The sequence below is a fragment of the Microtus pennsylvanicus genome, chromosome 7, assembly GCF_037038515.1.
Source record: "Microtus pennsylvanicus isolate mMicPen1 chromosome 7, mMicPen1.hap1, whole genome shotgun sequence".
NCBI lineage: Eukaryota > Metazoa > Chordata > Mammalia > Rodentia > Cricetidae > Microtus > Microtus pennsylvanicus.
This window is the reverse complement of record NC_134585.1, coordinates 18997110-19024204: the sequence shown is the minus strand read 5'-3', so window position 1 is coordinate 19024204 and position 27095 is coordinate 18997110. Positions and strand designations below refer to the sequence as shown.

Genomic DNA, 27095 nt, shown 5'->3' with positions numbered 1-27095 from the left:
ATCCCACAGGGGGAGAAATTTTTTTTATCTATGTAAAGCAAAGTTTTCCAAATATATTGTATTATTTTCAACATGTTTGTCATATCCAATTGTCTATAAATAAAATGGACATAAGATTCTCTGTATTCTCAAGGCTCTATTCATTTGGGAACAACATACCTCCTCAACCAATTGTTCTACACAGTGACTGCTTATATTTGATGAATGAGTCCTTGGGAATAAAGCTCACTCCCTTTTCAAGGCTTGTTAGTTCTGTCTAGTTTCTGGAAAATATATCTATGGCAACATCATCATCACTAACACAAGCAGTGACATATAACCTTCTAAAAGTTCAATGCATACTTTCTATATTGTTACTCTCTTTGGCCTCCAATGAGCTTATTCTCTTGATAAAAACTTTTCTCAGTCCAACATCCCTGACTTATTTATGCTTCTATATAATATGTCTTTTAACCTTTTTTATTCAGCAGGGCTCTCTCCTCCCCAAGATCTTTAAGTATTTCTAAATTTATTTTTGGGAAGAAAATTATTTTGTAGTATATTAAATTTGCAAATTTATATTTTGTAAAATTTGTTAAATTATTTTTTAAAAATAATTTCCAGATAGTCTCAAAAATATAAACAATGATGAAATTAATTTCCATACAGGATCAAAATATTAACAATAATATAATCAACAAACTTGTGCCATGATCATGACTTTCATATGTCTGATTAGTATGTGCTGTTTCTGCTCTACCTGACCACATGCTATGATTTCTGTTTTCTGCACTTCTTCACAGAAATATTTGGCTAGCTGACTTGTGATGGTAACTAGATTGCCAGTATTTGTCAACCATCCTATGTTGCCAACAATACTAAATAGGGTGAACAGTACCATTGAAATCATTATGGCTACAAACACCATCAGCTTGAGCCAATCTACACATTAGTATGTACATAAAATTAGCATATTTCACCAAGCTTCAAGAACTTACAATTTTCATAGAAAACCAAGACATGGTTAATTTTAAAAGATGTAGATCAACTTTGGTGATGCTTCTCTCAATATATCAGGGTAGCAGTTGTTAGTCATAGCAGAGGTCAACTTCTTCCCCAAAATTTTCAGGCTGCAAAATTTCATGTCACACCATCCAAGTAGATCTAACTTTGCTGAAGGGCAGACTTAGTAACTTATGTACAGACACTAATGCATCAGTGCTGGAATACCAATATATCAATTTACATTGAGAATGAAATTTCAGAGAAGGAGATAGATTCTGGAGTTCTCTAAGAATGCACCCTCTCTCTTAGACAAGATAGATGGAGGATAAAAATTTAATAGGCAGGTTGCTTAGTGAGCCAACATCTAAAATAAAAGGATTAATTTTAATTTTAATGTTTAATGCCACCAGCCAAGGAATGTCTGCAAAGTTTATCTCTATAATAACAATGTATTTGCCTGGTGCTAGTAAAATATTCAGTTCAGCGTGTCTTCTTCCTTGAACATAATTAGCTGCAAGCATTTTAGCGTTCCAATTTTCTTTTTTTTTTTCCCAGGGGATCACCAACCACCTATGTCTTCTATATGTATATTTCAGTTTTCATCTGCCTTTTAGACAACTCACTTCTTCAACAAGAATCTTTGCAATATTTTTATATATTATTTAATTCTATATAATGAATTATTTAATTCTAAATTATGTCTCTGTTTCCCTTATATAAATATACATAAATATAACTATGTTCTTCTTAGGTTTTAAAGACTTTACTTGAATTTATTGACCTCTGAGCTTAGATGTGTTTCAGTGAATATAACATCTGCAACAATCATGTCATAAAATTCTGAGCATCATGACATATAATTGACATAATTTTCATCACCATCATGATGTGTGCCTAGATTTCAGACAAATTATTTTAGTGGTAAACAATCACAGCCTGATCATCAAGATGTCTCAAAGGCTAAACAGAGAGTAAAGAATAAAATCTCTTGTAATCAAACTTGATGATCTATGTTCAAATTGTGGTACACACATGGTAGAAGGAAAAAACTCAAAATTTCATCTGCTCACCATCAAGGTATATATGTGAATGGACACACACAAACACGAGAGAGAGAGAGAGAGAGAGAGAGAGAGAGAGAGAGAGAGAGAGAGAGAGAGAGAGAGAGAAATAAGTAGGAATAAAATAAAAATAATCAAGTTACTATTTTCTTTCCACAAAAATCATTGTTACTTTCTACAAATTTCTGGAAGCCTGCTTATGTATTCTTCACAGATTTGCTTACCAGATTTTATGACCTATAACATTCATGGAATTATGCTTTTTACTTTAATAATCTTTTTAGTTTTATATAATATCCACCAGTGAGAACATTGATAATTGACCGAGAAAATACAGCATTGTTGAACTGTAATGCTTTAAACATATTCCTTATAGCTCTAAAGATCTAAAATTTTCTTTTATGCAGCTATATCTTTCGATACTGATCCTTAACCAACCACACAAAAACCATTCTATCTGAGCTGTTCTTATCTTCTGATTCTCAAATTCCACCATATAGAAAAATAAGATTTCAGTTTCCTTTTCTTTGATCATCTGTGGATTTCCCCAACCTTTGTCTTACATTCTTCATTATCTTTTTTTTTTTTTTTTACATGCGGACTCACTGTTTTAGAAGAGGAGTCAAGGGCAAAGATCTAACTCCAGAAAGGGAACCAAAGACAGACCAAAGAAACCCCGTTAGTTACAGCATTGATCAGATGTTCCCTACAAAATAGAGGATAATGAATGTGTGATTACACTGCTGTCATATCCTGTATTTGGGCACTAAATATCACACTGACTTTTGAGGGTGCTTAGAGAAATTTATAATGACTATTATGTTAAGAAAAGTGGGATGTTAAAAGACATCTATTTCCTACAAATTTGAAGTTCAGCTAAACTTCTACTACCAGATAATAAAAAAATAAAATAAAAACTTTAAAACCCTGAAAATGCATAGCTAAGATAGATGACCTTTTAGAAACCATCAGGGCATGGAAAGTAAATAAAAATTATTTTCTTTGTTACTGAAATCACATCACACTGGTATTTATAGCTCAATAAAAAGTAAGTACTTTTTAAAAAACATGATGATATATATTTTATCACATTAGAGGAGGTTTGCAAATTATCATTGTTCCCCTGGCCCAGGGCCTTTGAGACACTTAGGGCTAAAATTGAGAAGTCTTTGCCATTCATAAATCACACAGATTAGCTGGTGTATCCCCTGCGTGACTTGAAAGTGCATTAAAGAACAAATTCTTTTCATCATAATTTATTTTTAAGTACAAATCATTAACCTTCCTTTGCATTTCACAGAGAGGATAGAAATACCAATGGGTGTGCTATTAATACAATATGAGACACCTCTAGTGTTTTGTGCACACTGACTTGTAGCTTCAGGAAAGAGAGCTTCCTAGGGACTGCTGGATGCCTGTAGGCAATGCAGGATTCTTAGAACAAAGGAAAGAGGATTTGTGTGACTTTACACTTTCAACCTGCTTCTTTGGGTTCAACTAATGCTCATATATATTTCTCTGTCTATAATTTTTCTTTGCAGTTTCTTTCTCTCAGGATTCTTCCTGCCTTAACAACCTATGGAATTTTTATATTTTGACCTTGATTTTAGGTTTTATGTTTGTTTGTTTTGTTCGTTTGTTATCTGTCATCTATATCTATTTATCATCTGTCATTTAGTAAATAAAATGTCAGACCAAACAATTGTGTAATTTGCTATCTGATCCACTTCCATTACCTGCCTGATCTTTTTCTTTTCTCATTGCCAAGAAGATCAGAAAATACATTCCTTTCCTCTCTGCCATCACAGAGAAAAGATTTCTCACTGTGGTTTTGAAATCATATTATATAACTACCACTATGCAATGGAATTTTGATATAAAATTTCCATCATAATTAATTTATACAATTGACACATAGATGAAATTGGACCTAAAAACTTAACCTAAAAATGAAAATAACCCCCATGCATTTGGTAAGTAATGATCTATCTGTAATTAGAATTAAATAACATCTATCATTCTACCTCATTCTACCAAGTTTGCAATGACTACATCATTACACTTTTAAATCCAATAACCCGTATAATGGGATCTCTCTCTCTCTCTCTCTCTTTCTCTCTCTCTCTCTCTCTCTCTCTCTCTCTCTCATGTGTGTGTGTGTGTGTGTGTGTGTGTGTGTGTGTTGTGTATCTGAATGTGTATGCATTCACTTGTTTATGTAGGCGTATGTGGTGGCCAGAAATTGACATTAGGATGTCTTCCTCAGTTGCTTCTCCACCTTAATTTTTGAAATAAGACATCTCAGTGAACCTGGAGCTTAACGTTTCTGTTAAGCCAGTGAGCACTGGGAATCTGTCTTCCTCTGGGATTACAGATATAAACCACCATGACCGGCTCATATGTTTGTGCTCGGGATCTAAACTTGAGTCCTTATGCTTGCGCAGCAAGAACTTTATCCATAGAGCCATCTCTTTGGTCCTTTAAGAGTGTCCCTCATCTTGGGTTTATTATTTTCCACAGTTAAAATGTTTGGTTATAATTCTATTCTGAACCAAGTGTAGTCGCTATATCCATCCATCTGCTTCTATAGGAAGCATCATCTGATCCTGGCTGCCTTGTAAGTACATTAATCAGTAAAAAGGCACTGGTTTTTATAACTGGATCTTCCCATGGTCTCAGGTGACCTCAGGAAAAGGGTCAGTCATCCACAAAGGGGTTGCAACCCAAAGGCCCAGAGCTTAAGAACTACTGCTTTAAGTGGCAGATGAAACTCAGACTTTTTTTATTTTTTACTGTGCCCTAAGGACAATGTCAGGGCAATAAACAAATCCATTCAAAAACCTTTGAGATTCTTGCACTTGGACTCTTGCAGGCCTCCATTGAGCTCTGTGCTGTGCCCTCCTCTGAAAAAGTGACCTTCTGCAACCTCTGAGCACAGTGGTTCTGATCGTTGCCTTTGACTGTGCTCTAACCTATCAGTTTCCCATGGGTAAACTGTGGGCAGTCAGTAATTTGTGAAAAGTTCATATCTGTAGGGCTTCAGCACTCCTTCTAACTTGCTATCTTTCCTTATATTTATCAGCACTGGGAGCCAACTCTTCCAATGCTAATGTTGAAATTCACATGGTAACTGAAATCTCTGGACCTGTGCCAGCATCCTCCATCACACAAACAAATTAGCTTCTTTCTCTGCAATTCACTAAGAAGTTTTCTGTATAAGTGAGTCAAACACATGGATACCATGGTAGAAACAAGAGACGTGAGCACACATGTGTGTGCACACATGATACTAAACGAGAAAGTGAATATAGGTAGTGCCTAGTTAAATGCATATATGATATCAACATATATGAAGGTATGCACATGCATAATTACCACATACATATACATATGCATTATTATTCCTTAGATTTTTTTATCCTAAATTTAAAGTTTATGCTTATTCCTGTGAATTGGTATCTTTCTTATTCAGAGTCTGTCTCTGGTAAGTGAATATATATATCCCTGTGCACTTAAATCAAGATTCTGGTCATGAATATCTTGAACTGGGAGAAATTGAAGGAGACATGTTTCAGCTCCAGAGGATTTGGGAATTCAGTTTCCGATTCTTTGATGCTCTGGCATCTGGCTTTACCACACTTTCTACCTTGATGGTATGTTCTCCACTGACTACAGAGAACACTGGAAAAAATGAGAACGGACCCTTCCAGCTTTCGGTAAATCTTATAAATCCACATGGAAAACATGGAGTTTGACTAATTTTATCATCAGTCAAAACACCTAAGGTACTGTTTCATACATTATTTACCCATATATTATGCATGGATAAAATATTAATGCACAATAATATGCTACATTACCTGGTTCAGAAAGAACACATTTGTATAAAATCAAATTCATGCAATTAGAAAATGTAATACATAACTAATATACTGTCTATAAAACTACATACAAAATTATTCCCAAATTTGCCTTTGCTGCAGGCTATAGAGTGCTGTGCCTACTGCTCATTATTAATAATTACATAAGTACTTCACTAGTTTTAATAGGGATGTAGTGAGGCACTCAATAACCTCAGCCTGGATTCAGAAATTTACCTCTTCCTCCCACTTTCAATGTAACATTAAGGAGGTTAATTAATCCTGGCAAGTTTTAATTTTCTTCTCTGTAAAATAATGATGTAGTTATTCTGATGATCAAGAGTGGATGCAGAGTGAACCATGAGATTTAAAGAAGTTTATCTGGTACCAAACACACGATAAACACTCAATAAGGATAATCATAGCCATTGGTATTACCATCCACAGGGAAAAACATAATGTCACTAACCACTCATACAATGTGCTTCCAGCCTTGGTATGCTCTAATCCTACTTGATGAGCATGTTTGGGTTGTTTTTGTTGTTATTGGTGGTGGTGGTCGTGGTGGTGGTTTTATTTAGTTGTATGTTTTTTTGCCTGTATCTATGTCTGTATACATGAATGTCTGATACTTAGTAAGACAAGAAGGCATTATATCTCCTGCAACTGGAATTACAGATGGTTGGGGGTTGCCATGTGTATTGGAATTGAACCTGTGTCCCAGTAGAAGAACAGCCAATGTTCTTAACCAGTGATCCCCTTTCCCCAACCCAGATGAACGTGATTTTATGCATGGCCTTTTCATTTATATCCTTAGTATTTTTTTCTTTAAAGTAGGACACATATTTTGAAGAGAGTTGACCCTTCTGATCAAATTGCCATCAACCTTTTCTTTGGGTAGTAACATAAAACTATGAAATTGAAGTCTACTATTTGAATTTCCAGGCCCTATAGAATGGTTCCATAGGAGGGACTGAATCAGAAATTCCAGAACCGATAGAGAAAGACAGGCATTCTGTATGTGCCTATAACCACAGCACTGAAGACTGGAGACCTGGTTCCCTGACTTTGTCCCCAACCACTTCAGCTGATAGTGAACTTCCACGTTAGTTGAGATTTACTCTTCCAGGTGATAAAGCAGAAAGTGATGTTGAACAACACCTGACTTCCTGTCTTTTCTTATGTCCCCTTTCCATTTCTAATTTTGTTAATTTGGATATTCTCTCTCCACCTTAACATTAATTCTAATAAGGGTTTGTCAATTCTATTGATTTTTATCAAAGAACTCTTTGTTTCATTGATTCTTGGAAGTATTGTTTGTTTGTTTATAATTAATGATTTTAGCACTGAGTTTGATAATTTTGTGCTGTCTATACCTTTGTGTTTAATTTTTACTTTTTGTTGTAGAACTTTCAAGTGTTTTGTTAAATTACTAGTATGAGATCTGTCTCTCTGTCTCTCATCTCTCTCTTTCTCTAATGTAGGTGTCTAGTGCTGTGGATTTGCCTCTTAGAACCACCTTCATTGTGTCCCATAACTTTGGGTATGCTATATATTCATTTTTATTCAATTCTAGAAAGACTTTAATTTCTTTTTTAGTTTTCTGTTTTATCCTATTTTTCATTCAGTAGAAGGCTGGTCAGTTTCCATTAGGTTGTAAGTTTTCTTTTGTTTCTGTTTCTGTTGATATTCAGTTTTAATCCATAGTGGTCAAACAGGATGCAGGAAGTTTGTAAGTTTTAGTTTTTGTGTCTGTTGGGATTTACTTTATAACTGAGTACATGGTAAATTTGGGGAAAGTCCCATGAGGGGTTGAGAAATGTTAGTAGCTGTGGAGTCCCTGGTAAAGAACACTTTTGTGGGTCTGCAAGTGATAAAAAAGAGTGGAGATGACCTAGTAGCCAAGGCTTGAGGGACATCAAGAAAAAGCAAGAGAGACAAGGGTCTGGTGGTAAAGTGGGAGGAAGGACTCCTGCAGTCAGGATGTTACTGAACTAAGAATAATTCTGAACAGAGATCAGAAGGGAGGCCAGTGTGGCTGTTGAGTGCTCCCCCTACTCATAGAGTCTTTATGTGGGGTGGCAGCTCTCTCTCTCTCTCTGTCACTCACACGCGCGCGCGCGCGCACACACACACACACACACACACACACACACACACACACACGGAATAGGCTACATGAGAAAGCTGAGAGTTATCTGGGAAAGGGCTAAGCTGGGTCAGCATCAAGAGTAAGAGTCACCAGGGATTGGTTAAATATTTAAATATACCTGAAAGGAGACTTTAACATAATTTAATATTTTAAATCCATATTTTGAGTGAGCTTTAAATGACTCAGTGATGCTCACTCTCATGTCTGTAGGCATATGTTTTATTTTGTTGATATCTATGAGGTCATAATTTATTTTAAGATGGTTATCTGAGTTCTTTTCAGCTTTTGCAAATCAATCCTTGTCAGTGAGAAATAGTGGTGTCAAAAGCAGGACTTGTTTCAAACTTGACCTAAACCAGTTAACAACCATTAAGAGAATCCCCTGATCGAAACACCAAGAAATCTGGCATCTCAGAACTAAGTCATAGACCAAGGAAATGGAGTCACAAATACCTGGCATCTCTACCTGGCTCTTCATGTTTTTCTGCCTGGATGCCTTCAGCTTATTAAATATTTAAGCTCCTAAATATACTGACCACATTCAGAACAGCTTATTTATTTTCCTGTTTATGTATTTTGGGTTGTGTATGAAAATAATTTCTCTTTATAAACCAAAAGATAAATTATTTGGAAAAGCTTTCAGACTCGATTTGTAGAAACAATAATCATGTATGTATTGAAACAAACAAAAAAATGAAATAGTCTGCTTGGTTTTTACTGCTACTATCTCATGGTCATCAAAGAAATTCAATGTGCACAAACTGCTTCATGCTGTTGAAGGCAAGGTCTTTGCTGAGACTTCTTTACAGTGAGGAAGAATCTGGATACACCCTTTAGAATGAGTGGAGTTGGAATGTCAATGATCACACGTGTGCGACTTGATTCTGTGCAACATGACTGTCCCCTGTACTTTACAGTAGGACTCACTGGAGTCTTCTGAGCATGGGCAAATAGGTAGGTACCCTCATGCTGACATTTTCATGAGATCTACTTGTCAGAGGTGGAATGACTGGCAGAAATAAAACACTAAGAGGTGACAGCTTGTGTATGTCAGTGCCTGTGGGACCTCATCTTGACAGTCACTGCAGACTTGTGTATGGCAGAGGCTGGAGTACATTCAGAGTCATTTATTGGTGAATACGGGTGCATAAATTACTATTTGGGTGGCATGAAGTTACAAACAAGCTGATCACTAGCTTGCACACACTCCCTCTCATTTATCTTCGGGATTTTCCCTAACTCTTACCTCTTTTTCTCTTCTCTTTTTCTTTCTTTCTGCCATGAAGAATGAAAACCTAAAGACCTTCACCGTAATATAGCCCCAAATCATGCTCTAAATAAATTCATATAAATAGAAGTTTCATTTTCTTAAATGATAATTTGTCAACTCAGGATGAAATATCTTTTCAGAAGTTACACATACAATTCATTTCAACTGCTTGCACTGCATTTACACTTCTTTTCTAACATATAAATAATTATTGAAGTGGGCCTTGCCACCTGGCAGAAAGCCGTCAACCATCCTTGTCTTCCCTTTCGCCGCCTACAGGTTCAGCTGCCCTAATAATGAGCATCATTTTAATGAATCACTGACTACCTTATTGACTGACCTCAGACCCTGGTCAATTCTTACTAAATTGAAGCCATTAATTTAGGATGTGTAGATTGTGAATCAGTCTGAGTCAGGTTCCGAACATTAATAAGGACAGTAACACTATCTCTGCCCTCATTAGACTCTGTCATGTCTGAGTTGCTTAATAAGGCTCTATTAGTAAAAGCCAGGAGAAAAAAATAGCATCTTGAGGCAGAGGAAAGGAGAAACTGCACCGTAGCATTTCGGTAATACCCCATGTTATGACAGAGCAGAGAGGAAAAAGCCCAGCTCCGGGTCACACAGGGGAAAACAGGGCATGTTGCCTAATAAGGCCACAGGAGCGTTCTGCTCTAAAGAAGGACATGTGACCTTAGGTTACCTGTGCATAAGTTAATGAAAATTGAAAAATACCCTAGAAAACAGTTGTCTAGAGGTGGCAGCTCATGCCTCTACTCCCAGCACTTGGGAGTCTAAGGTAAGAGGATAGCCATGAGTTTGAAGTGTATCTGAGCTACATAGTGAGTTCGGATCCACATGGGGCAAAAGGGTGGAACTTTGTTTCAAAACACACAAAATGAAAAAAAAAAGCAAAGAAAAATATCCAAAGCACCATAGACATATGTGACTGATGATTTTTCTTTTGGAGTTATCAGAATATTTTCAACAAGAATCTGGTGACTAAAAAACTCATTTTAGGAAAAAAAAAACTATCTTGGAATCTTTCCTGATGTTCAATCTATTGATTTTTGAGCTAATCCTTTCTGCTGAGCATAAATGCTGAAGAAATACATCTAGTAACTGAATATGTAAACCTCCACCCCTGAAGCCTACATCAGATCAAGGGCAGCACAGGGTCCTCTAGAAATATGATATTCATGTTTCAGAAAACACTATCACATAATTTTTACTCATGCAACAACTAGAACTGCTATGTTTTTCATCCTGAAAGAAGCTTCAATCAGTAACCAAAAAAAAAACCCAAACTAATTGAAAATTGTGATGTTAAAAAATAATCTCAATAATGTAGAATGAAAGGTAATCCAGTGTTGGCAGGGGCTGTTCATTTGTTCCTGGCTGCCCAGACCTGAAAATAATTACTCAGAAACTTTATTATTTGCAATACTGTTTGACCAATAGCTTAGGCATATTTCTAGCTAGCTCTTACATCTTAAATTAACCCATTTCTATTATTCTATATTTTACAGTGAGACTTGTGGTTTACTGGCAAGCTTCCAGCTGGAGGCTTGTGTCTTTCTCTTCTGGCAGCTATATGGAATCTCACTGACTCTGCCTACTTTATTTTTAAATCATAAATCAGGTGTTAGAGAGGTGACTCAGTATTTAAGAACAAGTATTGTTCTTGTGGATGAGTTCCATTTCTGATGCTAAATGGGACTGTTCATAACTGTTGCTCCTACTCTGAAAGATCTGTTGCCTTCTTTTAGCCTCTATGGTCACAACACACAGACCACAGACATTCACACGTATACATGTACATAATTAAAAATAAATCTTTAAATTTTATATATATAATGATAGAAATTTAATGAAATATGGCAGCAATAAAATTACAGTGCATAAGTTTTCCTTTATATGAAGCAAAATAGACAAAGGTAATCAGAAATTAAAATCTACTGATTTGATTGATTAAATAGAAATATCTAATATGCCTTACTTGTATGATGAAAAAATTGGACTTTAGAAAAGGAGGTACAAAAGGAGACTACTATCAAATAATGACTTTAGAAAAAATGCATACAACCCTCCATGTCATCTCAGATTAGATCATCAAGACAGACCTGGCTTTATGTTTTTAAGGAAAGTCTACAGTTAATAGGTGTCATCATTAGAGGCCCAGAATATATGCCCAGGGTAGCAAGCAGCAAAAGGCTCATGGTTAATAGTGATTGCCACCTGTCATTAAAATAATAATAATTCATTCTAGGAGGCTAATCACAGAGAACTCATTTGTCCCATGGAGAACAGCATCTACTGCCAATTCCCTCTGCTGTCTGAGAATAATACACAGTTCCTCAGCTCCTGTAAGACTTTCTTAGCATTTCTATGGATTGGTGTTATTAAAGTATTGCCAATGAATTCCAGAAACGCAGACACTTCAACAGGAAGGGATGCACCAACTGTAATACTTGGAATGAGACTGAAAACTAACAGTAACTCTATACATTGTTGAGAAAAAAGCTGAAAGAGGTAGAACTGCTTTTATTAAGGAAACATGAAAAGAAACAGAAGTGAGTAAGAAAGTCAGAAACAGGCTACTTAAAAACAATACAGAGGGAAGGGTTTCCCCTTTCACTCAGTGTGGTAATATAGATCTGGGAGATTCAATGTGAGTAGACATCTATGACCCTGTAGTTTTAAATGTGTAATACATGTAAGGAACACATAAATTTTACAAGGTAGCTCCTAGTTCTAATAATTTTCTGAGAACCATGGAGAAGTGCAGGCATGTTACTCTTTGGTTTTTTTCTAAGAATTCTAGCCTAAATCTTAAGGAACAGATTGCTAAAGGTGTTTGCATATGTTTATTGTATCTTGTCAACAAAAACTCTTATCCTTTGCATTTGGGTTAAGTCACCACTGAGGCGTTAGAGTGCCACACAGTGAAAACTCTAGCACTTTACTGTTTGATACATCAGCATAATTCAAAATCTTACCATATTTTGTTTTAATTATGAAACAATGCTGAAAATAAGGTCAAGTAATAAACTATAATCATATTTTGCCATAACTGATTATACTGAAGATATATTATATTGAAAAAAATCAATTCATGATAGATAGAAATACATAGAAAGACACTTCTGATTTCTCATGGACTTCACTAACCACAGTATATCTAGAATTGTTTTCTCGATTATAGAAATCAAGAAATAGGATACTATTTCATCAAAGCTGACACATGTACAAGATAGAATTCAAGCATAGATTATGTGATGCTATGTTTATTTCACTCATATTTCATGTTATTCATACATTAGTACTATATTTTTTAATTTCTACCACTCCCTCCCCACTCCAACTCTTCAGTGCCCCAACTACCCACATCCTCTCCAACACACAGCCTCTTGTGTATCATTATTATGCTTATAAAAATCACACACACACACACACAAAGTAGTCAGGTCTATTTAGTGTTCCCTTTGTATGCATGTGTTTAGGACTGACCATTTGGGATTCAATAATCTATCACAGAGCTCATGTGTGGAGAAAACTGATTCTCCTTTATCTCAATGGCTGTTAATTGTTTGTAGCCCTTCACTAATGGTGGGACTGTGTAAAATTTTCCCTAGTCTGTGTTAGCATTTCAAGTGGTGTTGTCCTTACACAGGTTGTTTGGGCAACCAGTGTGGTGCTATGTCAGGAGCACAGTATTCTTGCCATGTCTAGAAAACACTATCTTGCTACAAGTGTCCTGATTTCAGGTTATTATAATTTCTCCATCTTTTCTTCCAAGCTTTTCCTGAAAGTTAGGTGTAAAGATTGTGTTATTAACATACCTGTTGAATTATTTGTGAATGCAGATGTCTGTGCATCTCTTTATGTGTATGTGTCGAACCTGAAAAAGTAGGTTTTCTGCGTATTGGGAGAGAAGATAGAAGTGGGTACCTTTGAGAAGAAATAGACAGAGACAGAATAAGAGTTGCTTTCTACATTCACTTACAGATTTCAAGAAAGAATGCAAGGTAAATAGATTGTCTAAAATTAGGAACTCAAGGCTTATTCTTACAAACTACCCAACTAGGCAGTATATGTGTAATAAGTGTATTATATATGTCAATGTGTGTATGTATTCCTGCTTTTATAGTGCCAAAAATTGTTAGTAAGGACAGATAACCCAGTTGTGGCTGAAATGATGAAAGGGTTCTCAAATTTCATTTTAGAAGCTATCAGTCCTGCAAGTCCATTTTTGTAGAAAGAGAATTATTCTTGTTTTCTAAAATTGAATGGAAATTGGCTTTAATTCCAAGCAGCATAACTAAAACCAAAGCAAAGCCAAACCTCAAATAAACAAAATTTTTGGATCTGAAGAGGTTTTATCTTTCCTTTCTTTGCTGGTGGGGAGATACTGAATCTGTTACATAATAATTTTCCACTTCATTAAAAAGGGTCTTATTGAAAAGGATAGGATTTTGTGTGAAATAGAAATGCATTTGTTTTCTAATGTGCTCTGCAATAAATAGTATAAATATATCATTAGCAACTGAGAAATCCCTGGGAGGACAAGGAAAGCAAAAATTAACTAAAACTCAATATTTCACAATTGTTGGCTCACACATTACCATATTTATAGATCTATTTACATTTTGTTTCATTTTGTTTTCAGAACTATGTTTTCTAAAATTTGACATAATAGTTATCTTTGGAATTTGAGTAAAACAATTTATGCTGATTCTAAATATTTAAAAACTAATAATGACTTCCATATGCAAATCATAAAATGTTTTCTCAGTATACGTATGAAGATATAATATAATTAGCTTTACATTTTTAAGAAGTATGTGTTTTCCCCATGGGGATATATATTCTATTTTTCTTTATTAGAATGTCTTCAATCTTTAATACTTTTATACTAATAAGATGGAAATTATTGGCATTTTCAATTATTATAGTACTTTAAAGCTAAAAAATATTCCCAATTGCTGAGATATCTGTCAAATTTAGAAAAACTTCTGTTGAATGTATTTTACAATTTATAATTTTATCAGGATCATTAAATATTTAAGCTTGAAATTGAAATGGCGTTACAGCACTAATATATTTTTGTTAGTTTGTTTAGTATGACTTTTTAAAACATATTTTAGTATGCAAAATTTTTATAAGAATGAAATCTTGACAGAATACATGTGTTCATCAATTTCACATTATTAAGAATAATAGAATTTAGATGATATGACAGTATATACCTCTGAATTTTATTTTCACTCTGGTATAATATAAAAATGTGTTTAAAATCAGAGCTCCCTCTAAAAATCCTTATACCAGTAGCAATGCTTCAAAAACAGATAAAATCATTCCAAATTGTAAGGTGTGCAACATTTGGAATCACATGATTTCATCTGCAGCATAGTTTCACTTTTGTGATGCAGACAAATTTCTTCTGTTTGCAAGAATTTTATTTAATAATGAATAATTTCAATTTGACAAAAGATTCAATAGCTGAAGATTTGATTTTATTTTTAATTTTTGATTTCTCTGCTTATGAAAGTTTTGTTTAAAGATTTTCAAAGACTGAGAACAAATTGCACATATGATTTTAAAAGTTCATTTGTGAAGAAGTTGAATGGAATTGTATAATCATTTGCTTTGACTTAAAAAAGAGTATTTATCAAGCTGAAATACTTTCAATACAATTATGGAAGTCCATGCTGAAAAGGTTTGCCGTCTGCATCTTAAAAGATGGTTTGTGTGTTCAATATGAGTATTTTAACTGTGTGCTCATAAAAGCATCCATGTTTTGACAACTAACAATTCCTTGGATCAGTAGAACATTGTGGCTTGGCTTCAATTAATTGAAATTTTTCTTTGAAGCTGCTAGGTTATTAGAAGCTAAGCAAAAACATTTTCTTCATGAAAGAACGAGCAAACAAGCCCAATATGTCAAGAGGGAGGATAAAAGCTGTGAAGACTGAGATAGACCTCTTGTATCACCATCAGCACATGAGACTCTGATTTCTGTAGTCACAGTATGGATTTTTACAACTGTGCTTGAAGAAAAGAAACAACACAAATGCTTTTGTTACTAATTAGCTGAGAGTTGATATCAATCTCTATAATAAAACAAGCTAAAGAAAATACGTATTTTGAAATAGATCAAATTTTATGCACAAAGGATAGAAAATGACCAACATTCATAAAAGCACAATAATAGTTTGGAGAATAGAAAGCTTATCAGGATTTAGAATGCTGAGTATAAAATATTATAAATATTATTATTTTAGGCAAATTGTCCCAGTTTATATACAGTATCATAAAGAGATGCTTCAAAATCTTTTTATTATAATTAGACCTCATAAAATTAAATCCAATGTTCTTTCTAAGAATGAATTAATTATAACTGTATATGATTCAGTGTATCTTAGAACTCATTAATTTACTTGTAGGTATTTGCAAGCAAAAATTTAAAATCACATATACATAAATGTAATATGAAATCATGTTAATTCAGGTATTTGTCCTATGTACACGTATTTATATATGTGTGTAAGTTTATATATATTTATATGTAAATGTACACACACACACACATATAGATAATCTATGTATAATATCCAAGAGGAATAATACCTCTTTCTTCTTGAAACAGAATGAAAATAAATCAGGAAAATTATGTATCGACACAAAAGTTGCATCAGAACTCAGAAATTATGAGTCTTGAATATTATTTGGGAAGTTTCAAAAGTAATACCTGTCACTGCTACACAGAATCATGTGTGTGTGTGTGTCTATATATTCTTTGCAGTCTGGCTTCTCAGGAATGCTGTGTATCTTTATCCCAATGTTGAAAATTTACTGGATTGCTGTAGACCCCCTACATAGATCATCAATTCTCTCTGTTTCTATCTATGAAGTGCACAATCCTATGGTGAGCACAAAATTGCTTGAATCCAATAAGGTCAAGATTTAGAGTCTGGAATATATTCTTATAATTATTCCTAGAGACTAAAACTAGCTTTTGTAGATACATCAACAGCAATTCATGTTTAGCCTGCACTATCAAGTCTGTTTTTTAATTAAATACACAGGACTTACCAATCTTTAATTGAGGGTAGGTCAAGAATTATGAACTAGAAATAATTGTTTCATAATGACATTATCTACATTCAGGTATTCTTAATATATGTCCCAACACTGGAAGCCTTGGCTGATTAAAGAAGATGGCTGATTCAGGCTCTGAATTCTGCAACACTAGGAGTCCTCACTAGGGTCACCCTCCCAGGTTCGAGGAAGTTTTCACTGCGTTGGATTTCCACATCATTCCTCAAATGCCACCCCGTTATTCCAGTCATTTCTCCAGTACACTCTCCCCTGTCCCTCAGTCCTCTGCCTGATCCCACCTGTTCCCATCACCACCTGCCACCAAAGTCTAAAAGAGCGAGTGAGCCAAGATTTTCCTTTCTCTGTCAGACTTCATGAAAACCTGCTCCTCATGGTGACATGTTCTACTCTAGAAATGACAATAGCCAAGATTCCTATATCAGCTTATCAATTTGTGCAGCTGATTCAAAGTTGTATGTTTGATTCATGGTCCTTTGGAATTTTTTTTTCATTTTATACTCTGGATTATATGCTGAAGATGATGTGGCATTAAACCTTCAGTGCCTTTTAAGAAAGCAAATTATGCATGTGAACATCTCGTGGATGAAAAGGTCTATAACTCACTTTATGCCCTAAGTGTTTTAAGTTTTACATTTATGTTTATATATACCCCAGCCATAAAACCTTCAACCTATAACATGTACTGCCAGCAAGATATGCTGGGGCAATTGAGGCTCAGAGTTTGTGGGCTTGGCCAATCAAGGACTAGAAGCCCAGGCAATGGAGCCTATGCCTGGATAGCCAGGAATTAGAAGCAAGATAGCCCAGAGGCTTGATAGAACCAAAACCAACTGACAAAAAAAAAAGTATTCGGTGATTTCTAATGATATTCTGCTATACTCTGCTATACTCATAGATTGGTGCCTAGCCCAATCTTCATCAGAGAGACTTCCTCTGGCAGCTGATGGGAGCAGATATAGAGACCCACAGCCAAACATTAGGCAGGTCTCAAGGAACCATGCAAAAGACGGGGAGAAAAGATTGTAGGAGCTAGAGGGGTTCAGGAGACAAGGAAATCAGGAGACAATGAAATCAGTCCACAGAATCAGCAAAGCACTGAATCTCCAGTCATGGAGCCTGTATGGGTCAGCGCTAGGTCTTCGGCAAATATACTGATTATTCAGCTTGGGGTTTCTGTTAGATTCCTAATATTAGGACCCTTTTCCTTCTGCTGATTTGCCTAGTCCAGCCTTGATATGAGTGTTTATGCCTAGTCTTAATGCATCTTGTTACATTGTGTTTGCTTGATATCCCTGAGAGGCTTGCCCTTTTCTGAAGGGAAACAGAGAAGCAGGAGATCTAGGAAAGGATGGAGGCAGGTGAGGAAACTGGGAGGCGTGGAGGGAGGGGAAGATGAAATCAGTGTGTAATGAATGAGAGAAGAATAAAAAGACAAAAAAAAAAAAAAGGAAGGCTCTCAGAAAACTTAGCGGATGACCTGTCACTGAAACTCCAAGCCACCAAAATGTCACCTTGACAAGGTAACCTTTGCAAGTAGTCAGCGGTCCTTAAACGTGGGCACAGAAGTTGTGAGTATATTGATTAGATACACTGAGGAACCTGTCTGTTGCCACAGATGGGACTGGTGATTATCATTTCTCCCAGAAGGAGTTCAACTCGGCTTCTTTCACTTCTCAGTTTCTAGTTCAGACCTCCAAAACCAGTTTGTTTGTGCCTCAAAAGCGCATTTAAAGCTTCAAAAACTCATGTTAGAGACTAAATGGACTTTCCTTGCCATTTAGGGACCTGTTGATGCAACGTCCTATCACTAGATAATCTGTTTATGCTCTGTCAATTAATTCAATTACATGTGATCTTTCAGATGAGTCTATGGCTTTTAACTTTTGGCTTCAAGCTTATGTTTGATATTTGGTCTACAATTTTACTCACTGTGTATAATCAAGTTGCAGAGTAAAACCCACATCCCTAAACTCTTTCATACCTTCAAAATTCACTCAAATTTTTTAATTTGTAGATTTTATAAGCATTATAACTTGGACTTTTGCATAATTAAATTCAAGTGAATTTCATCATGAGTTATATAACTCATGTTACTGTAATCAAAAAGGGAAATCAGAATAGGCATACTATCACAATGCCACTAAAAGAAAAGAAACTTACAAATATGTTCTCAAATCTTGGCATGCAAATTCATTAGATCTGCGGAGCTAAGTAAGTGTCTATGGCCAAATCAGCAAAAAACTAAAGACAGAAAGAGATATTGACTCATTTTTACTCTCTATCAATGGTTTGGTAGAATAATTGATTCAAATGGTCATTCATCACCTAGCGATGAGAAAACTTTTAATTTGGGTTTGAATAAAGTACTTTGAATAAAGCCACAAACACAAATGAAGAAAATTGTGTTTAGATACATGGAGGGGAGTTCAAGACGGAAACAACAAGCAAATAGAACGCTCAGGCTGTTAAATGAATAGCCATGAATCTGGGGTCGAGCAGAATGAGGTGGTGAAAAGGCACAAGAGGAATGAGTTAATCTGATTTACTTTCAGAAATGACTGCTGGGGATTATATCTGTTAGGAATCAAAGGCAAAAGAAAAACCATTAAGAGTTGCCTGCAGCAAATCAGATAACCTTTGCTGGAAATTTCTAATGAGTAAAACTTACAAATACCATTGGTACCATGAAACCACAGAGGGAGAATAAGAAAAGGCCATACTCAGAAAGTGGCTTACAAGTATAAACAACACAGCATATAAATAGAGAATTCTGTTTTGCACATGTCTGATTACTTCCATTTATAATCTATAGTTAGTCTCCTTGCATAGCTGACTTCCTGCTGTTTACCTATATTCCTGGAATGCATCTGGGTAGAATTCAGGAGAATTAGGTCAAGAGTTAGATTCTGCCCTCAAGGAATTCATAGTACAGTGGAAGAGAGTGGCATATTACTAAGTCACTGCATAAAGAACATAAGACTCCACAAGAGCCTAAAAGAGCTCGTGGTGTGATCATAAAACAATCTCTCACTAATATTCTTATAATTCCTGAAAATGACTGGCTCTATGTCAAGGTGTGTGTGTTCTTTATCACATCTTATGAACGGCTAATGCTCTCCACCACATAAATTTACTTGGGAATTTACTGAATAGAACTTCATCGATGGATGATCATAAGCCAAATTCTAAGTTTATCTTAAATATATTTAAAGGGGCACGTGAGAAATGGTGCAGGGAGAAACTACTGCTCTTGTAGAGGACCTGTTATCACTTGCCAGCACCCACATGGTGGCCTTCAACCAGCACCAGCTCTGGCTTCAGGAGATCTAATGCCTTCTTCTGGTTTCTGCTCGCATTTCCATGCCCATATTCTGACGAGCGTGTGTGCGTGCACACACACACACGTGCACACACACACACACACACACACAATATAGATAGTTGATAAATGAGCTTTATAAAAGTTATTATTTGTATTAATTCATTTATTTAAATAACTGTTTAGTTCTTTGTTTATAAACCATTTATTCTAGGGTAAATTATTTTCTCTTCTTTTATTTGATTAAGAAAATTGTCATTTTCCTTCCTTTTTGCTTGAAACCTTAAAGAACAAAAGCTCGATTTTTAATTCCCGTTAGTATGATTTAAAATTATTAAGTTTAACTTGAATAAATGTAGTGATCATAATAATTTTCCTTTCAATATTTCCTTGAGAACAGGGCATGTTTAATTATTTCCTTTACTTGTTTGTATCAATAATTTCCTTTCCAAGATTACATATTCCCCCACATTTATGCCAACATTTTCTATGCAAACTAACAGCTGCAAAGACTAATTTGTCTCTGACAGTGTATTTCCCCAGAAGTTTCTCTGAACTTCTTGAAGGAAGAAAAATAACCCAGGGGCAACTGAATGCTTTGTTCAGTCATGCGCTTTCCATTATTCAACATATGTGGGACTTGTCATTTTATTTATTCTCAAAATGTTTGCACACATATATGTACACATAGGTATTAGACACAAAGTGTTTAAAAATATTAATTATATCCAGGGTAATTAAAGAAAGGGTAACATATTTAACATGCTTAAATTACATGTGTAATCATTTGCTTGTGTGTACATGCATACTTGGATATGTGTGTATTTATTCAAGTCACAGTGCCCTGTAGATATATGAGGACAACCTATGGGAGTAAGCACTCTTCTCCTATCCAGTTGTCCTTAGGGATCAAGCTAAGATCACCAAGCTCAATAGCAAATGCATTTTCTTCTGAGCTATCAACCTGGCTCAAGAGCTGTGATCTCGATAACCAGTCCTTAGTCTTGAAAACTGTCGCTCGATCATCTAACCAATAATTCCACCCCATACTATGTATTACATTTCTAATTGACAGAAGCAACCTTGCCATTCAAAATTACTAGCTATCTTACAACACATTTCTCAGAAGCAACTTTGTTGTTGTCATAGGATGCCCTTCAATATGACAAAAAGCTGGCCTCATTCTGAAGAAAAACACTGAAATAGCTATCCAACATGAGAAGCAAATGAAGACCAACAGCGTGAGGAGAAAATTCATATATCAAGAAATGCAATATATTTTAAGTATGAAATCATAATGAATAGCAAAAAATAAACATATTAAGAGAGAATTTACATTAGTTAAAAATTACAACATTGGCCAGGATGAGGTGAAACAATAATTTTCAAATTTCCAACCTAAGATAAAACTATACAGTTCTAAGTAGAACACATTGGTGGCACACTCAAGAGTGTTCCGTGGTAATTGCTTGATAAATGACAGACTTTTTCGCAAGTGATTAATGAAGTGACTCACATCATTTCCACCATACTAATTATGTTTTAGGCATTCTTAATGATATTTACAAAAATTATAATTAAAGGTTTTGACATTTGAACTATTTAAGCTTGCAAAATTTAAAAGTAATTTATATATTTATATTTATTTTATGTATATCAATGATTTGCCTGCACATACGTATGTGCATCATATCCATGGCTGATGCCTGGGGAGGTCACAAGAGGTCACCAGATCCTCTGGAACTAGAGTTACAGATGGTGGCTAGCCATCTCTGCAAATTTAATAACTAATGTGAATCTTCCTGAAGTAAAAATTGTAATGATCATTATATATCTTATGAAATACAGAGCACATAATATCGATTTTATGATATAATAATAATTAAATATCATCTACTAATGTAAAATCACATAATGAGGTATATAATGTGCAGAATAGTTATGCTTCAAATGTAAAATTATAAATGACATTTTTTTTCTTCTTTAAACTTTCTTAATTGACAAATTGAAAAAAAACCATATGGACAGTGCCACATGGCTGAAATATGAGGTCAAGAGAGAAAAAGAGCTTGTTGCTCAGTCCTGACAATCTGAATTGAATCCGCAGATACCAAGGCAGAAAGAGAGAAGCTTCCATAAGCCAGCCATGGTGTGTGTGTTCCTACACTCATATAGATCACACACACATACATACACACACACACACACACACACACACACAGAGAGAGAGAGAGAGAGAGAGAGAGAGAGAGAGAGAGAGAGAGAGAGAGAGAGAGAGAGAGAGAATGTGAGTTACACTGGGTATATGCCGGAAGACAACTTCACTGTTGTTGGTCCTTGCCTTCTGCCATGCTTGGGACAGTGTATCTGTATTTCCACTTTAAAACCAGCCCAGTTTGCCTGAAAGACATTCTGGATTCTCCCCCTTTCCGCCTCCAAAGCCCTCACTGAGGTGGGCTGGGATTCTAGATACATGCTAGCATGCCTGGGATTTTGCATGTGTTTTAGGGATCTGTACTCAGACTCACTTGTGCGGCATACACCCACGGAGTCATCTCTAGCATGACTGGTTAAGTGGCAGAGAGCAGGCCACAGGCGGTCCAGTTTACACAGACACTGCATGCCTCCAGGATCCTCATAGATCTTTCCATCAGTGTGAGTAATGTCTAGAGCAGTAGTAACAGAATTTTTGTCTGAAAAATCTTAGGATGCCAATTTGAATATGTGCAAAATCAAAGCTCGGAAATTCCAGAAGTACATTCTTTGACAGGTACAGTTGTCAAGGCTGTGAAGTCTGAGATTTGCCATGCTTCTAATCCCCATAGAAAAAGAAAATCACCAACTGTAAGAGCCATTTCCCAAAAGCTTGTGCAAAAGTGAAAGAAATGAGTATTTAATAAGAGACATAAAAACAAAAGATAAATATTGCTCTGCTTCACATAGTGAAATCGCTTTGTGTTTCTTCAGTCATCTGACTTTCTGCTTCATTTGAGTCTGCCTCTGAGCTAAGAAACCCAGTGGTCCCAATTCCATCACCCAGCGGTGTCTTGTGTTAATTTCTAATTTGGATTCTGTAATCGATCGCCTTGGGCTTACTTTGTCACAAGAATAAAGCACAGGTAGAGTCATCAGTCACTCACTTTTCTCCTTGCAGCCTTACCAACATAAGGAACTGGTGACTTGTGGAGTTAGTGCTTTGTTCTTAAGCACGGGTGTCATTCCGAGTTATACATGTTGTGGTTCGTCTAGCAGAGCTAGATTCCCAGAAAGTGTTGAGATGAATATGCAAAATAAGAGCTAAAGCAAGAAAGAGGTATTGTTGAGGCAGTATATAACACAAAAGCAATGGTTTCTGCCTGAGATAAAGAGAAAACAGGGAAGTAGAAGCCTTCGGAGTGATGGGGACAGTGTCTCAGTGGACCCTCTGTTAATCAAAATAAACAGGGAAGGAGCAGGGGTGGTTGAGCATGGGTAAGAGTGCATACTTGATCTTGCTAAGGACAGGTGTTCTATTCTAAGTACCCACAATCACCTGTGAAGGCAGCTCCAGGAGAATCCAATCCTCTCCCTCTCTGACCTACACGGGCACTAGAAGGCATGTGCACAAATGCATACAGACACCCAGTTAAAAATGAAGTAAATAAATCTATGGAACATGAGTATGTGGTTACACCTTTTACAAGACTCCTAAGAAAGACCATAGGATAAGAGAATGTCCCTAGAATCTGCAAGGATGACCCCAGCTAAGACTCCTAGCAACATTAGATGGTTAGCTTGAACTGGCCTTCTCCTCTGACCATGCAAGACTTCCAGTGGAGGTATCCATTGCAACCACACAACCTTCAACCTACAGTCTGCTCTGACTATGGCTTGTATTGGGGGTAAGGGTAGTGCAGAGATTGTGAAAATGACCAACCAATGACTGAGCCAGCCTGAGACCCATGCCACAAAAGTAAACCCATCCCCAACACTGCCTGGAGCTCCAGGACCCAGAGGCTGGATGACCCAGAAACTTAGGATAGGACCAAACATGGTTGGAAAAGAAAATTGTCAATGTAATGATGCCTAACAATATTCTGCTATACTTATAGATTGCTATCTAGTCCAGTTGTTATCAGAGGGGCTTCATTCAGCAACTGATGGAAACAGGTGCAGAGACCCACAGGTAAACCTTAGTCTGAATTCAGGAAATCTTACTGAAAAGGAGGGGAAGTATAGTAGGAGCCAGAGGGGTCAAGGACATCACAAACACATGGACATAACTTACAAAATCCACTAACCTGGGCTCACAGAGACTGAGTTGACAACCAGGGAGCCTGCATAGAACTGACCTGGGTCCCCTGCATATATATGACAATTGTATAGTTTGGCCTTCTTTTGAGAAAGTGAGGAAGATTTAAATAGAGATTGAGAATAAGGAACATTGGAGGCATGGGAGGGAAGACAGAGAAGTGAAAAATGATATAATTATAATATATATAATGAAAAAACAAATGTATACTGTTGTGCCTATATTTTATTAATGTGGATGCTGAGAACTCAATTGAATTAGGATCTTCATGCTTGACAACAAACTTAATGACTAAGTTATCTTCCCTACTTTGTTTGTTTTTTAAAGGAAGATATTTTTTTCTTCTTTTAGATGGACTTAATTTATCATGTCATTCATGTTATTATTATAAAGGTTTGGGGCATATCATGGGGTCAAGTTAGAAACCTAGTGCAAGGGAAAATCCCAAGAATCTACAAGAGTGACTCTTGTCTTAGCTATAAGGGATAATGGAGCAATGGAGAATAAAGAACCTGAACTAGCCATCAGCCATGACCAAGCAAGACTTCTTGTGGAGGGATGGATGTGCACACTACAAAACCTTAGAGCCACAATTGTTCCTGCCTGCAAGACGTGCTACAGTAAAGGTGTGCAGCAAATGACTGCTTTACCATGCCATGAGAGGGAATCTACCCTAGACATGGCCTGGAGTACCAAAACCAGAAGCAGGACAGCCCAGAGACCTAAGATGAACCAAATAATATCAGCATAAATTTTAAAAATACTGTACTAAAAAACCTACTTTAGAAGTTATCAGTAATACAGAATGTGCCCCTAAAATTAATGATGACTATATGGTTGATAACAGGATGAAATAAGGATAACATAAACAAAATAGGGGACTAGATGACTCAGTGGTATAGGGCACATTCTGTCCTTCCAGAGGACCCAAGTTCAAATCCCTGTAACTCAGCTCCAGAGTGCCAATGCTCTCTTCTGGAACCATGGGCACAGACATGTCATATGGTCACACATAAACATAAATAAAATTTAAATAGGATCAAAATATGGACATATTTATATTATGTAGGGGTAGCTCATTAGCTAATGAGCTGGATAGATGATAGATAGATAGATAGATAGATAGATAGATAGATAGATAGATAGATAGATAGATGATAGACAGATGATAAATAGGTGATAGATATGTTTATGTGTTTGTGGGGCTTCTGTGTAATTTAGTATTGTGTGATGTTTAACCCTTTACTCTTTTGGATTTTTGAGGGGCCTACCTCCCAGCTCCAAAATAAATCACACATAAATCTTAGTTATGAATTCCCAGCCTTAGCTTGGCTTGTTTCTTGCCAATTTTTCTTAAATTAACCTACATTACCTTTTGCCTCTGGGCTGTTATCTTTCTCTATTTCTATATACCTTTCTTTACTTTCTTCTGCATGGCTTGCTGTGTAGCTGGATGACTGGCCCCTGTTGTCCTCCTCTCCTTGTTCTTTTGTTCCTCCCGTCTTTCTTTTTTTCTCTTATTTATACTCTGCCTGCCAACCTTGCCTATCCTTGCTCCTGCCTTGCTTGATCATTCAGATCTTCATTAGACCATCAGGTGTTTTAGACAGGCGAAGAATCCCAGCTTCACAGAGTTAAACAAATGCAGCTGTTGTAATAGGAGCGGCGGGCTGTGTTCCCACCCAGCTCCGCATGGCTAGCTTTACCCAAAATAATTACACGGAAACTGTATTCTTTTAAACACTGCCTGGCCCATTAGTTCCAGCCTCTTATTGGCTGCTCTTACATATTGATATCCAGGAGCATTTCTTAAAATGTTAAGCACTTCTTAAAAACTTAAGTTGCACCATGTACAGGTAATATGGTATCGCTTGTGTCCTGCCCAGTCGAAACCTTAACTGCGCTGTTATTGTGGTAATTACAGTAATTAAGGTAGTTCCTGCCTGAGACCAGCACAGTTCAGCTTGGTGGAGCAGAGCCGCTCCTGCCTCAGAGCCATTTGGTGCCCCTGCGCCACACACAATTCCAGGCACACAGCAAGTCCACATTGCCATCAAGCAAGCCATAGCACTTTACTCCAAATGGTCCATTCAAAATCTCTGTCTCCCGCAGGAGCCAGACAGATATCCCAATGGCGGCCCAGCCCAGAAAGCCAGCATTTTAAAACAGCCAGTTTTTTCCTGCTTCTGAGTCAGGAAATTTTCTTTGCAGCAAGCCACTCATAAACAGCCAAAAGCTGTGTTAAACTCTCTCTCCCTTTTTTTTTTTAAAAAGCCCTCTCAGGTTTTTAAGTGGATTTAGCCCCACATTGGGCACCACTCTGTTGTAATAGGAGCCGCGGACTGTGTTCCTGCCCAGCTCCGCATGGCTAGCTTTACCCGAAATAATTACACGGAAACTGTATTCTTTTAAACACTGCCTGGCCAGCCTCTTATTGGCTAGCTCTTACATACTGATCTAACACATTTTTAATATTCTGTGTAGCACCACCAGCTGGCTTACCAGGAAAGATCTTAACTTGCATCGGTCTGGAGTGGGAGAATCATGGCGACTGCCTGACTCAGCTTTCTTCCTCCCAGCATTCTGTTCTGTCTACTCCGCCTTCCTAATCTTCTGTCCCATTAAAGGGCCAAGGCAGTCTCTTTATTTAACCAATAAAATTAACACAAAACAGAAGACTCTCCCCCATCGTGCAGCATAAACAAAAGCAACACACCTTAAAATAATATTCCTCGACAATTTGGTTTGTAAAATTTGAGAGACTAGCAACAACCAATCATTCTCTAATAGTGTGTGTGTGTGTGTGTGGTGTGTGTGTGTGTGTGTGTGTGTGTGTGTGTGTGTGTGTGTGTGTACAGACTAGGAGTTTCCAATTTAGATTTAGCAGATAGAAACTAGGCCCTCTCTCTAATGCATAAATAAATGCTGGTGAGGTTTTCATGCAAATTATAGTTAATATGTGATTGAAGATTTTAATATGGTGAAATAATGATCATAATTATTTTTACATGATAAGGCAGAGAAAGCAATGAAACT

At 36.4% G+C, this 27095-nt stretch overlaps 1 long non-coding RNA gene across 2 annotated transcripts in view; it reads right to left on the bottom strand.

Annotated features, from left to right (window-relative positions):
• Positions 1–26629, bottom strand: part of LOC142853661 (uncharacterized) — a 166508-nt gene extending 139879 nt beyond the window's left edge. For both annotated transcript variants that reach the window (XR_012911233.1, XR_012911232.1), the window contains exon 1: positions 26562–26629. This is a non-coding gene — a long non-coding RNA (uncharacterized LOC142853661). The remainder of the gene's footprint in view (positions 1–26561) is intronic.
• Positions 26630–27095: the final 466 nt, after the last annotated feature.